A 14,593-nucleotide genomic window follows, 5' to 3' on the forward strand; every position below is an offset into this window, starting at 1 on the left:
CACTAACAGAGCCAGACACAGAGAGAGCATATCAAGAATCTTGACTTAGCTTACGTAAATCTAAAGAACAGGAATAGGTCTCAGTGTACCAAACACAGCCTTATCTAAAGGAAATATTAGACCCTACTCAAAGGGCTTTGATGTAGAAAAAACTGTATATATCATATCCTTGTATAATGTTGGATGTCAATGAACATAGTAGACAATATTTTTGTCAGATATAGCGTTTTAACGCACGGATATGTGAGATTGACTGTATTCTGATAATGACAACATGTTTTTTATATAGGTAGAGAGCTGTAACGGGGCGGGATGTTATATATTTGTGAGATATTCCTGACATAAGCATTTCTCATTGCAATTTATTCGGCTAATGAATCACTTTATGAGTACACCCCACTCTCCCAATATAATAGGATTTTCATTATGACGCCCCATAAGAAAACAGATGCAGTCAGCAATTGCGCTGGTGTCAACGGTATAGTTCCAAAACTATTGATATGTCGAAATAAAAACTCTGTTACACCAATTCGTAATAAATGGTTCAGGGACTTGCCAATCTCATTACCCAGTGCACTTTTCGATATGACATTTCTTTTGCATTCATGGTAGTGTTGTGAAAAAAAACACATACATGTACCTTATCATCTGACCAAAATGGAACAGGAAGCTGGTTAATGTAGGATCCAGCAGAGAGGTAGGAGGTTGCTTGCCCCTGGATCAAATTAGGGTTATTGGTTTCCATGACCAAGGGCTACCACACGCCCTTTTTGGTTCATGACACTGTAAACCAAGAAATGGCTAATGCAATTTTATTTCATTGTTTTCCTGAATTGGAACTTTGGCGATTTTTAAGCAATTTCATACAGACTATCATTTTCCCCGCCTTATATTTTCACGATTATCTCTAATGCGAAAAAAGGCATGTCAGCAATACTGGAGTCCACTGTAAACTTATGAACTGAATAAATATGATACTTAACTAATCGCGATGCCATCATAAAGCATAGCCATCCTAAAGATATCAGTATGAATCGTTAATTCAAGACAAAATCTTACCTTTGTAATGTTTATGATTATTGACAATTGTGTCCAAATTTGTATCCTTCCACCTCAGTAATCCAAAGTCATTAAGAAGTCCCTAAAGCTTTGTGATGAACAACTTTGGCAAGCTAATTGACAAATAAATCAATCCCACAAAAGCATATCTCAAAGAGAAACTGCACAACAGTCTTAAACCCCTGTCACACAGTATTCCAAAGACATCCACAAATATCAAGACGCAACGCAAGTAAAGCCATCAGAAATATCATTACCGCCATATCGGCTAGCGAACATCATTATACTTCAACTAGCAGCATTCAGTCACACTCTGTCAGTCCTTATTCAGGCAAGCAGCGGTTCCACACGACTTCTAATAGCCATATAAGCCAATTTTGCCGCTGTATTTCTGTAGCGCGATTAGGCTATCATTCGGTTAGCCACAATCATCTGACTTGGCCTCAAGCACTCGCTAGAGTCACATAAAGCCTTATGGCAGTGTCCAAACTATTGGACACGTTACTTGTATTCGGCCCGATGGAAATTTACCAAACTCCTTACAAAAACTGATCACGCAGCAATGTTTAATTCATGGCGTGTATTAACAGATGACGGGATGGACATCGGCCGTTTTGGCAGGTGTGGGGTGTTGACATAATCTGCAGGGAAGCCATGATTTCACTCAAAATGGTAGCCACGACCACTTGGGTCTATATCAACAAGCATAACGATCTTGCGTGCTTTAGTTATGATTTTCAATAGTTTTCTTCCCAGCTTATAAACTGAAGATGACACAGCCTTTGTTCCACTCATGATAACATTTTTCAATGATGTACCGTAATGTTTTCCTTTGAAATAAAGATAATGCAGCAATTAGCTTTTAAGAAATTCAATGCTAGTGACTATAAATCAAGACACACCACCTGACTGACGACTTTGTCTTTTTTTAACTGGCACGTAATAGCCAACGAGGAAAATTATTTTCATGTCGCTGATCTGCCAGACATGTTGAGTCTGACAATTTATTGGGACTTGATGGCGTTAAAGCAGGCGCAAGCCAAATATTAGGCATGACTGAATCTTGGTATGAAAAACATCTGCTCTGAGAAGCAAACTACACCACGTCTATCACATGACTGTGGAATAGTCGCTCACAATTTGCTATATAATTTGCAATGCTTCACACTAAATCTCAAATGTATCACTTGCCATGTGGCTAATGCTGCTGCCTTGTGCGATCATCCGGGGTTTCAGCTAGTGATTTATGGCTGAAAACTGATATGGTCATAATGATTTTAAATATACAAGAAGTAATAGAAGCTTTAGTGTTTTTGACATATGATGAAAATATCGAAGACGGGCAATTTAGTCAGTATTATTGACAATTGAGATCTATCTGCAGTCGTTCTCAATTGGGTCTACGTAATTCAACCAGTATCAACATCAGGTAGGATGTACCAAGACATCATATTTTTCCATAGTATAGCTCAACTATTACTTGTATATACATTTGTATTTTGCTTCTTTCTCATTAATGTAATTTGGAGTTCCTGGGATTGTTAGACAATCACCAGCCAATTGCACGACCTTGTTTTGATCGTTCAGGGTCTTAGACATGGTGTTCGCCTCACCACCCCACTACCTTTGCTGATGTGACTACTCAATGCGTGACCCCAGTCAGCACTGATGAAAAGAACCCAGCGCCAAAGGGCTGAAATCCATACAGGTCTCTTTCACCTAGTTCTGACGCGACGTACTCAATACGTGACCAGAGCCAGCGCAATGAACCGGATGGCATGTCAGTTGAGCTTAACAACGCAGTGAGGATTGCTCCTTGTACCAGTCATTTGCCTCCCTGGAGAATTATTCCTCAGCAAGACATTGCCACTGGTCTTCCTGCAATTGGAAACTTCTAAATGGCAGCTGCCACCTTAGATATAGATTTTTGTTTGTTCGGCATTTCTTATTTCCTCTCAAGCTGTAGATCACCGAGGAGACAGCGTATAGATTCTATCTCACACAGCAACATGATGCCTTTTTTTCGCTAAAAGACTAACTATTTCCACATACCATACACCGGCTGGAAGGCACTTGAGATTTCTGTAAATCACTTCAGACCAGTTGACCTAGACAATGCTCTTAAAGGCGGCCTATAATAATAAGATATTTGACACTACAGCGCCCAATGTGACCTTGAAGAGAGGTTAAGGTCAACAATGTTTTAACACAATACGCATAAGGCCACCTGACATGAATCTACAACATACATTTGATGGTCCTTGATTGAGATTATGATCACATTTATGACAACTGCCAGTCAAACTGCTTACATTCAACTGATGGACATTTTTTATTTTCTGTGACCTTGACCATGTAGCTATTGCATTCTTCTTCGTCTATTTCCCCATGCCGGACTTTCCTTTATTTACTTCTGTCACATTTCTTCTATCAGAACATGTCCAAGATTTAGAAGCAGGGTCATGCCCGCTCATTATTGTGCTCAGTAAACCACAACCATCTGACATGCAAATTGCACACAGCGGCCGGAATTCACATCATAAAGTTAATTTGAGTCGAGCCACAAAATGGAATGGGTTTTACGATGGCCTTCCATACATTTTATTACTTTCTAGGGAAACATCATCAGACAAGAAATGAACATTTCCTGAAGTTATGTACAGAGAACTAAATGACCTTTTTTTAGAAATACTATCGTCGAAATTGGAATGCTGCTGTGCTGTGAAGAAAAACTAGATGATCAAAAGGCAAGGCTACGACATGAGACTTGACCTTTTTCCTGTACTTTGGTACTTTGGTACTGAGGATAGGCCGGATTCAACCACAATACGTTTCATAGATTGGTAACTAGTTGGTCAGATAAGACATCAGTGCTGACATGGGTAGGATTACCTAATCTGATCAAATATTAAGAGCAGAAACATGATTCATCGTTTGCTTCATGTCTTATACTTTAAACAAAGCATATCGTCACATCCTCTGATTCCTCCTCCTTAACAGAATTTCCTTGGGTATACAGTATTGCGACAAGCAAAACTTGTGCCATCCAATCAGAAGAATTACTCCGCGAGCTATCCCGTGGGATGTAATCTACATTTTTTGGCATTATCGATGATCATTTGTGAATGCATCAGCAAAATCAATGCAAGTTTCTTACACAACTTTTTCAGTCCTGCACAAAGCTTTTAACAAGCCCTGAGCTAACCTGGGAGCTGAAGTGTCTCGGAGAGTCTCAACCATGTCTATTTTTTCCAACCGAAACCCAATACAAGTGGCAATTTCAAATTCGTTCATCTGGCAAAACTCTTCACAAGCTTGCCATGTTCTCCTCCATGTCAGAAGCAAAGACTCTCAATACAGCAAAGAAAACATCCTTTTCGGAACCGAAGTCATATTATTTGGTGTCATAGAGGGTGTCCAAAAAAAGGAAAGAAAATATCTATCCCTAACGTAAACCTTTAAAGCCTGAGGTAGAACCACTTGCAGAAACAGTAACCCGGCATCCTTCTCCTTCACCTATACCACAGCATTTATTGACAATATTTCATTAGCGGAATCCAATAACACTCTTAGCCGACATGAAAGGTACCCATATCCACGAATGAGGCAGGACAAAGGGGACATAAATGTTGTGTATAGGAGACCTGTCATAGAAGCACTTACATCGCCGATACTTCTTTATATGTCAATAGACAAACGTTGTATTGCATCAATGGGAGGTTAATAGTAAGGTTATCCTGATGCCCCACAACAAGTCTGCTTGCAAAGTTCAAAAGAAGCCTTCTTTTTGCGAAAAGAAGGGAAGTTCCGAATCCTGATTAAATTCCACATGTGAGTTACATCATCGTAATATCCTTCATTTTTTTACATTTTATTTGTCTTTCTTCCATCTCAGTTGCTGGAAGTGTGTTGTGGTCATCAATGCTAAATCAAAGCCAATGCGGCTCGAGATTTCACGGGCTCAGAGCACAAAGGACACGACACTTTTAACACATCGTTCCTGATAAATGGCAATATTGCCAATTTGCTTTTGCCAGCTACAAATTTTTCTAAAAATGCATTAATGTCCGGTGTGCCCATCTGTCAACAATCAGCTATGTTACAGCTAATATCACTGCCGACTGTCAATATTACAGCAATAAACTATTATTTTTCAGAGACAATAGGCAAGGACGCAACAGATTAATCCCAATATGTGGCTTGGATAGGAGGAAGTTGGCTCGTGTAGCTTACAATCACGGAACAATGCCAACATGATATTGGCCAAGGACATCATTGGGACTAACAAATGCTGTTCTTTAGGGAGGCACCCTCATTATAGAGGTCAAATTGAATTAAAGGACAGATTTGGGACCAAAATTTGAATCCTTGATGTATAGGATGTCTTGCAAAGAGAGCTGTCCGCTCGCCGATGTTCCACTGTGATATAATTTGTAAGGAAATTCACAAGAGGGTTAAACTTGATGAATTTGCTGTCGGCGACAACCTAAAATATCCTTTACCGGCAAACAAGGCACAGTCAACACCATGTCAACATTCTGCTGCAGCAGCCAAATATTTCACAGAGCCGCAACGTTTTGTTTAGGAGTGGAGACGGCAATTCATTGATGTTGGTGCTTGTCAACAGCCTTTGGTGTGTCAACATCACCAGGCAGAGTTGCGTAAGCGATGAGAGAAACAAGGGCATATAAAACAATAAGTTTGTTTCTAGACATATAAAGGAAACCAGGATGTGGGATTCTTAAAATCAAGGCTCGTGGCGGCATCAAAGGGAAAATGTTAATGGTAATAAGAAGCTTGTGAAAGGTACCATTGCACGAAGTGAACAGACACAGTGGACGAAGCCATTTATCATGTGTTGATAAAGTCACACAGGGATGCTTTAAACTTGGGGTAGGGAGGCACTGAAAAACAAAAGGAAAACAACTTGACCCAGGCCATTTGTGAGACATTACATTGGAAATACATGCTAGGTTTTTCAATTTCGGTTTAGGCCAATCTAAGCTCCATGTCTGTCTTATAAGCTTACAGTTTACAGCAACCTCAAGTCACAAATCCGACTCTAAATATTCCTTTATCCAAACGATTCGACAAATCAGAATCCGTAGCCTTTCTACATTTAGGTAACGATCATCTCATTGATGGAATAGCTTGTCAGACATTCTTCAGGGTACATACAGTGAAATTCTCACATCAAAGCATCCAGGGTATCCAGTAATCAGAGTACAGAGAACGATTGGGCATCACCGTGCTGGTAACAAGGCATAGGAGTGGGGAGTCATGTTCAATTGAGGTGACAACCTGATTACATCACCTGGAAACCACACAACAGCTGTTGTGCAGGCATACATAAGGACATTGTGAGGAAGAGGCCGACTTGAACGGACTGAAAGTTATTTGTCAGGTTAGTTGAGAAGAAATGGTGATGGCAGACGAACTGGCCCATATCCTTCACGATATGAATCTTGCCGCTGCGCAGACCAGCGGTATTGCTGGTGGAGGCATGACTTGAGATGGAAGCCTAGCAAACGGAAGATTGGCAAACTCTTCCTAATTGATCACAAGGCTTCCTTTCGGTCAAGGCACCATTTATTATCCAGTTGAGCAGCACTGGTGAAGAAATGTTGAACCCTTGCAACTCAACTGATTGTTGACTGGCAGCAGTCAGGTGCTCACCAACTTCTCGTACACAGGGCCACGACTGGCTGAGGATGTTGTACTCTTTTAAACACCCGGTGAAACGTAAAAAGAAGGGTTTTTTTCTAAGCCTGATTTTGGTTTGAACAATATCTTGAACATCCCAAAACATTTACAACACAAGGGCTGTTTTTTATGAGAAAGCTGGACTCCTCACGATTCGTAAGAGGACGCATCAACAAACTGAAGAACAGAGGTTCCTTCCTGTTGTCATTCTGATGAATGCTATATCATTTTCAGTGTACATTCTGCCAGAAGGTCTGTCCAATCACTTATCACATGAAGTCAAGGTCAATACACTAAATAACCATGTATACGTAAATACCACGCCACTTTCAGAATCACTTGGTCAGCTATAAACCTAAAACAGTTCATGCTTCTTCCCCGTTGAAAATGGCAGCCTACTTTTCTTGCCTGATCCGCTTAGAACGAAGAAGCACCAGGGCAATAGGATAGCATTATTTTCTACAATGCAGATGCATTGAAAACTAGCGTTTACCGTCAGTGCTGATTTAAAAACTTAATGCGCTGAGAGAGGCTGTGAGATCTAAGTGTTGGGGTCATCGGTGACTTATCATATCAAAGAGAATTTTGCATAACCAGTTTTTTAGCCTGCTTTTACATCTTACTGACCAACATGTACATTTTCCCCCGGTTCCACGGAAGGAATGAGCAACTGGCAACATGCTCACTTTGTCGCTCTTCCATTTAAGTCAGTAATGGCTTGTAAAAATGGTTACTTATCAAGACACCTGTCAGTGAGAAATCTATCCACGGATTGCCTCAAAAAGTTTCTCTGCTACGAGGACATTAGTGTAGCCTTCAGCCCTCATACTCAGATGATTCCCCATTTACATGATTCAGAACAAAGTGCTGCCAATTGATCCACCTGTTTCCCCATCTAGGAGATGAGACATAGTAATACTAATCATCTTAATGGAAGCGTAAAAAGACGGACACAGCTTGTTGCTCTTTGAAACATGACTTTCCGCCCACTTGGAGAGCACGGAACACTACTTAAGGAGACGGTTTGCCATTTGAGTTTCTACTGCTAATAAAAGCTGGAGGCTTTGCCAATAAGTATCTATTGATGGCAAGGATATTAGATCGTCCGTCTTTTTTGCAAAATGTTATCATCGAGTTTTGTATGACTACAAGGTAAATGAGAACTATAGTCATTCACTCAACATGAGAAAAGTTCAGTCTGAAATTTTCTTTCAAACAATTGATAGAAAGAGAATAGTTGAATCTAACACCTTAACGTCTACTGGGACCTGTGCATACAAAACCACCCCTACATATACCGACGATTTCAGATAAATGTGGGAGGAAACTGAATACTCCAATGGATGACTGAACGCATATTCATGGGACAAGTTATCGTTATCATTTCATGACATTGCAGTCCTTGCATGGCCAAGTTTGAATAGGACATTGACTTCACAGGCAACAATTGCATATGCTGCCATAATGCTCAACTATTATGAACATCATCTTTAACTGATTTCTAGATTTCTTCTACTCAGGGTGCGTAAACGATTCATTAGAATTTCCTACCTTGACCGTGAGATCTTCATCAAGAATTTACTTACCTAAAAAAGACAAAAACAGCATTGTTAGAACAGCTAAACATGCAAGGGGTATGAACTTAAAAAGAAAAAGATGACATTGTACCAGTCAGATGAAGGGGCCAGGGTATTGACTAGAACTTTGTAAATATACTACACTCTTCACAGATTGGAGAGATCATCAAATACTTCCCTAACACCCCTAAAAGCCATGTCATTTATCTAAGAATTGAAATCACAGTACCACATAGCATCAGCATAGCCTCCTTGGCAATACTGATTTGATATCATGCAATGATTGGGAACTTCCCGAACTAGTCACCTGGCTCCTACATCCAAGATTACCTCCCAGAGACCTTCGTATTCCAGACCGAATGATTCCAAGTGATACCGGTGCGATTACTAATCAGGCTGCTAATGAAATCTGCAATACTGACGATCGGAGACGGCGGCTTGTCAAGGAAAGAGATAGACACCCTACCGGGATCAATTATACCATCACCGGTGCAGCATCACTGCCACACTGGAGGCAAAGTCACCCAGTAGGCAGATAATCATGTCTTCAGGAATTTCTCTGTAACTGAAGTTGGCTTCTTTAGCGGAGATCATCTAACACGGCTGGCTTTATCAGGCACCCTTCATTCAGCAGCAAAGCAGGCATATCGGCCACAATCTGTTCTCAAATGGCATGACGATAACACCAATGCCTGTTTAACATTGTTTAATCAGAGATTCAATCCTGGTTCGGTTTCAAATTAAAGACTTGATGGTGTACCATGTAGGCTTCGTTTGGAGGCTCCATACCACGGTCTTGAAGCAAGCCAATTGTTGATAGTGTTCTTACATCTAAGGTCAGTAAATCTTTCTTCAATACCATAAGTTTATAACGGTACTACAGTCATGCAGTCCTTATGAGTCCCATTAGACGTGGCCATGAAAAAACACTAACAAGGTCTCCAATGTTATACACTCAACACAATTTCATGTTCAGACTTTTCACATACTGTCCATGAGAGTGATCTCAATGCAAAGCAGTCCAAATTGTTATAACCGCCATAACGATATACATGTACTCGCATACAGGCCATATCGATCTCCCCAGTAAATTTTTAATCTAATACCACCCAAATGTCAAAATATTTTCTTATGATAAAGATGATTTGGGTACTTTATGGTAAAACCATCGGTAAACTCTCAAGGCAGTGGCCAAGAATGTAAATAAACCTCAAGTGGAAATCTTCATGCGGGAATGCGCTGCACATTCTCTGTCCACCATCTCTATATTGACCCATCATCTTAGCTAATCAAGTTATGCTCCTTTTTTGGTGCATGTCCACCTGCTACAGATCTTAAACATTTTTCAAGAGACCATGCCCAGAGGATTTGTGAAATTCGAGATCATCATCACCGCAAACTGAATACCACAGTGACCAGTATCCTGCACTCGAAATATTATTGTGACAATTAAGTACAGCCAAGTCTCAGCTTTTCTATGCAAAAATCCGCTTTGCTGTAACAGTACTACCCCAGGCTCAGACTTGATACACTAGCCAACTGTATTGATCATTTAGTATTCCGCACGTTCTGTCCATATTTGGTTTGGTAAAAACAAGAAGAAAATTGGCTGGCTACGGATATGTGTCCACACATCACTTAACTGTATCAATTTTGCTCATGAGTTGTACCAGTAAGGGTGCTTCAGAAATGTGTTAGATGTGGTTGTACTTTTTTAAAGGAATGGACGTTGTTGCGGGTACAGAAAGAAATCGTTGAGGCTCATTCACGAAGTGTTGGTGTTTTGTTGCTAGGCTCATGTGTAGAGAACGGACATTTTTAGATCACTGCCAAGACACGCGGACTGGATTATAGTAGTCTTGAAAGAAATATCCAACGTAGTACATGTACACGCGAACTTCATCGTTCTATCGATTGGTATCTAGTGATTGAAACAAATTGGTAACTGCATAAGCGAAAATAGATATAACCAGAATTACTAAGTGTGCATCCAGAGGAAAATTTGATAAAGAATTCTAATATAGCCCTCGCCGCTTTGGATAATGTGGACAAGTTTTTATGTTATCAAAGATGTTGCCTGACCAGCCAACCTTATACATTTTCACCATCTTCTCGTTTCCTGTTTAAAGGTCCAGCGCAGATCAGATTCAAAAGATACAACTGACTTGGGAAAACACGCGTTGTATTGTCATCCTTCACCATAGAATATAATTCTCAAGCTTTTTTAGAAATGGTGGCAATGGCGATGTATATTTCATTGTGATACAAACTATTTTTATGTCTAGCGGTGTACTTGAAGAAGACACTCTTGGTGCGCAGAAGATATTCTACATACACAGCCTCTTCTACTTTCTTTTGTGAGGTACTGGTATCTTTGGCAACAGCCATGACAATCTTTTTATTGGTGATTGGTTTGTTTTTTTATTGGTGATAGGGTGCTTGGAGCACACGATGCTAGGCAATGCAGTCTCTCCTTATAAGGAACTGGTTCACTTGGCACAGCCACGTCGATTTTTCTTTTGGAGGTGCACAACAACATCTGTGAAAAACATCTGTATAGTCTTATCGAGAGAAATGTGTTGTGAGGAAGATGGATGTCAACAATAAATGCTCAGAATGTGCAAGAACATCATTGCGAAGTTATTCGAGCCAGAAATATACCAGGCTTTAGATTTTACCCTTGAGCAATCAACAATGATTTGATTCCACAATATGTAACCACACAGGGAAGTGGTTTCTTTCTCTCCAAACAGAAAAAACACACTTGCTCTGTATAAATAAACATGAACAAATCCTGGGTTCTAGAAATCACCTTCACCACTCGTGGTATTACTCATTCATCACATCTGTCAAATGCGGAATAAAATACTACGTTAGAAACATATATTCGTCTTCCATCCTTCGAACCTAATACCATTTTCTAACCTTAATCGCCTTTTCTACTCACAAGGCAAGTAAAGTCACTTGAAAAAAATGCCATCCCATTAACTACTTGTGTAGGAGGATGAGGAGCCTGCAGTAGCAGAAACAAGAGAATCTAATCATATTAAAGACATGTAGACTACAGTCAGTTGCTTCATGTCACAATCATGATAATGAATGATAAACATGATTAACCCTTGACTCATGACCTGAGTCAAATTTCTCCTGATATGCAGTAATGGCAGCTCAGGTCAATTTGGCTAGTATCAGACTAGTATTGCCTTTTATCAGATGACGAGGGTCCTGAGACGGTCACAACGTCATGATAGTGGCAAATTGGAAACTGAAGAGATACAGAATCCAGGAAAATCTCACCCAAATCGTGCTAGAGTCATGTTAGCTAATATTTACGATAATCTAATTACCAATCAAGGCTCATTTTTGTTACAATTGTTTCACTGTGTGGTGTGCGGTTGCATTTGGCAATATAAATCGAAAATCGAACTTCGCTAACACTAATTAATGATGAGTCATTATCGAATTAACGGCAACAATTGTAAACGAATTAGCAATGACACACCCTGATCAGACATGATGATAAGATGGAATATGAGTGGTTTCGGAGATTTCTTTTAAATATTTCAATTTAGGTTGTCATCATACTATAAAAGTTATGACTTGATGATGCATCGATTGCTCTTTATATCAACTGAGGCGCAAGAAGGGCATGGTATTGCTCGTACAGGATTTGCTATAACTGCCTCAATAATGTTTGAAGTACAACAGCACAACATGGACTGGTGGTGGTGGTGGTGGTCTTCATTTAATGATTAGAAGGTACTTTAGTTCTAACTGTTAGTCAGTTTTAATTAGTTAGTCCGGTTTAAATGTACTCAAACTGTTGGAGGACGTGGGGTCATTAAATGAAGCCTGTATGGTCAGAATATGGCGACATGAAGTAGTTGATTTACAATGAAACCGGGATGAATATTTGATTGAACGATTTTCAACAGGCATTATCTACCATCTTGCCATTTGGAGATCAGATTGTGGCAAGGATTCCTGATGAGCCAGCCTTGTTAGATGATCCCTCAACTAGAGAAGCCAACTTTGGCGAGACAGGATTTCTTGACACCTCGATTATCAGGCTACTCCAGGCAACTTTGCCTCCAGTGTGGCAGTGATGCTGCACCAATCAAGGTACAATCGATTCTGGCAGGCATTTCCTTGAAACGTCACAGACACCAATTATCAGTATTGCCGATAGCATTTAATAGCCTGATCAGTGACTGCACCATAATCACATTGAATCATTCGATCGGCAATACAAAGGTCTATGGGAGGTTATTAAGTACATGTATGTCATCATTTAGCAGGAAATGGTAGCAAAAATGCCAGGATTATAGCACTCACACAATTGGTTGAGTCTTCTCTCCATCATGCAGGAAATAGCAGCTGAAATGCAAAGAACATAAAACACACACATATGCCTTAGTTGCCCCTCCATCCAGCATTGCCAAGTGAAGAATATAACACACACACATCCAGCAGGAAACGGCAGCCGAATTGCCGAGAATATAACACACACACTTCCAGAAGGAAACGGCGGCCGAATTGCCACGAATATAACACACACACTTCCAGTTGGAAACGGCGGCCGAGTTGCCACGAATATAACACACACACTTCCAGCAGGAAACGGCGGCCGAGTTGCCACGAATATAACACACACACTTCCAGCAGGAAACGGCGGCCGAGTTGCCAAGAATATAATGGTCGTTCCTACACCCAACTTCGCCTCTTCTGGCATCTTGTAAAAAGGCACCACTGTTTAAATGCTGCTGGTCTGATTAAATCAGGACTGGCACAGTCAACTGATGATTATCTGAAATAAGATAACTTTGTTACATTGGCCTGCAAATCCGGTGATTTTTTGTACAAGTGACAAGTACTTAACATATGCATCTGAAGGTTGAAACCGGTTCCTATTTCAATATTTCAATATGCAACTGGCATCCTGTCGTTCTTATAGATATGGAACTTGTCACACCATGTCATTAGATGGCTCAACCTGCTTAAATGTTGTCACAACTAGATATTTTAATCAGATCAGAACTTGAATGACTTACCTTTGTTTTAACAGACACAACTTACCACTGACTTAAACAGACATATGGCTTTTAAAAATGGCAAATGTCTGTTTAAGTCAGGCCTGGCTTGGTTAACAATATTTAAAAATCTGTAAAAAAACAACATCAGTTACAAAACTGGTGACCTGAAGGTTCCCAAACAATGCTAATGGAGTATGAAGTACTGAGATTATGTTATCACACGATTACACCTTGCTTGCTTTCTTTATTAAGTGAGCGACAGCGCACTAAAAGTCTAAAAGCCTATATCAGTCTATTTTTCAAAATTCGATCTAATTTTCTTCAACGTTGGTGACAATCGTTACATCATAACGCGAGCTGTATAAGGGGGTCGGGGCGGGCTGGGAGAAAACAAAGGCCTTGTTCTCTTGATTTGCGATTTGTCAGTGCAACATTTACCCTTGGGTTAAGTGCCTTTGACTACTACTCCACCTAGGCCGTGTATTTGAGAAATATACTTAGGTAAGATAATCCCTAATTTAATTAGGCCTAAAAGGGCATTATCTCTGTTTCAGACAAGAGATAAGCCCTTGTAATATGAAAAGCAGTAGAAAACAAAGGCCTTGTTCTCTTGATTTGCCATTTGTCAGTGCAACATTCACCCTTGGGTTAAGTGCCTTTGACAACTACTCCACCTAGGCCGTGTATTTGAGAAATATACTTAGGTAATATATGATTTAGAATCCCTAATTTAATTAGGCCTAAAAGGGCATCATCTCTGTTTCAGACAAGAGATGAAATGGCCAGGGCCATTGTGCTCACCTCATGTGGAGGAAAGATGGATAAAGAGCATTGTATTGTGTCATGTAGTGTTAGGTTTGATGTAGGTCCAAGCAATTACAATTTCCCCAAAATGGCCAATTTACAGTACATTCGACCTCTGTGACCTTGCAAAGTAGGTCAAATCAAAGAAGACCCGGGTGACACATTGAATGGTTGTTAGAATTAGATGTACCTATGATATAAAATTGGTGCCAATCGGGCAAGTCATTACTAGGAATAATGGCATTTTGAAGAATTGAGGATTTGGCCCCCTCCCTGGAGGCCAAACGGCAAATCAGATCGCACCAAACTTCGGTACCTGAGATCACCTGACCAAGGGGTACATGTGTACTTAATTTGTGATCAATAGTCATTGCAGTTAAGAAACGTGCCATAGTTACGGCCTGACGGCGAATTTAC

General features: G+C 40.2%; 1 protein-coding gene across 9 annotated transcripts in view; it reads right to left on the reverse strand.

Annotated features, from left to right (window-relative positions):
* Window positions 1-14,593, reverse strand: part of LOC135494436 (uncharacterized) — a 411,711-nt gene that overhangs the window by 239,361 nt on the left and 157,757 nt on the right. The window lies entirely within an intron of this gene.

This window comes from Lineus longissimus, chromosome 10, assembly GCF_910592395.1.
Source record: "Lineus longissimus chromosome 10, tnLinLong1.2, whole genome shotgun sequence".
NCBI lineage: Eukaryota > Metazoa > Nemertea > Pilidiophora > Heteronemertea > Lineidae > Lineus > Lineus longissimus.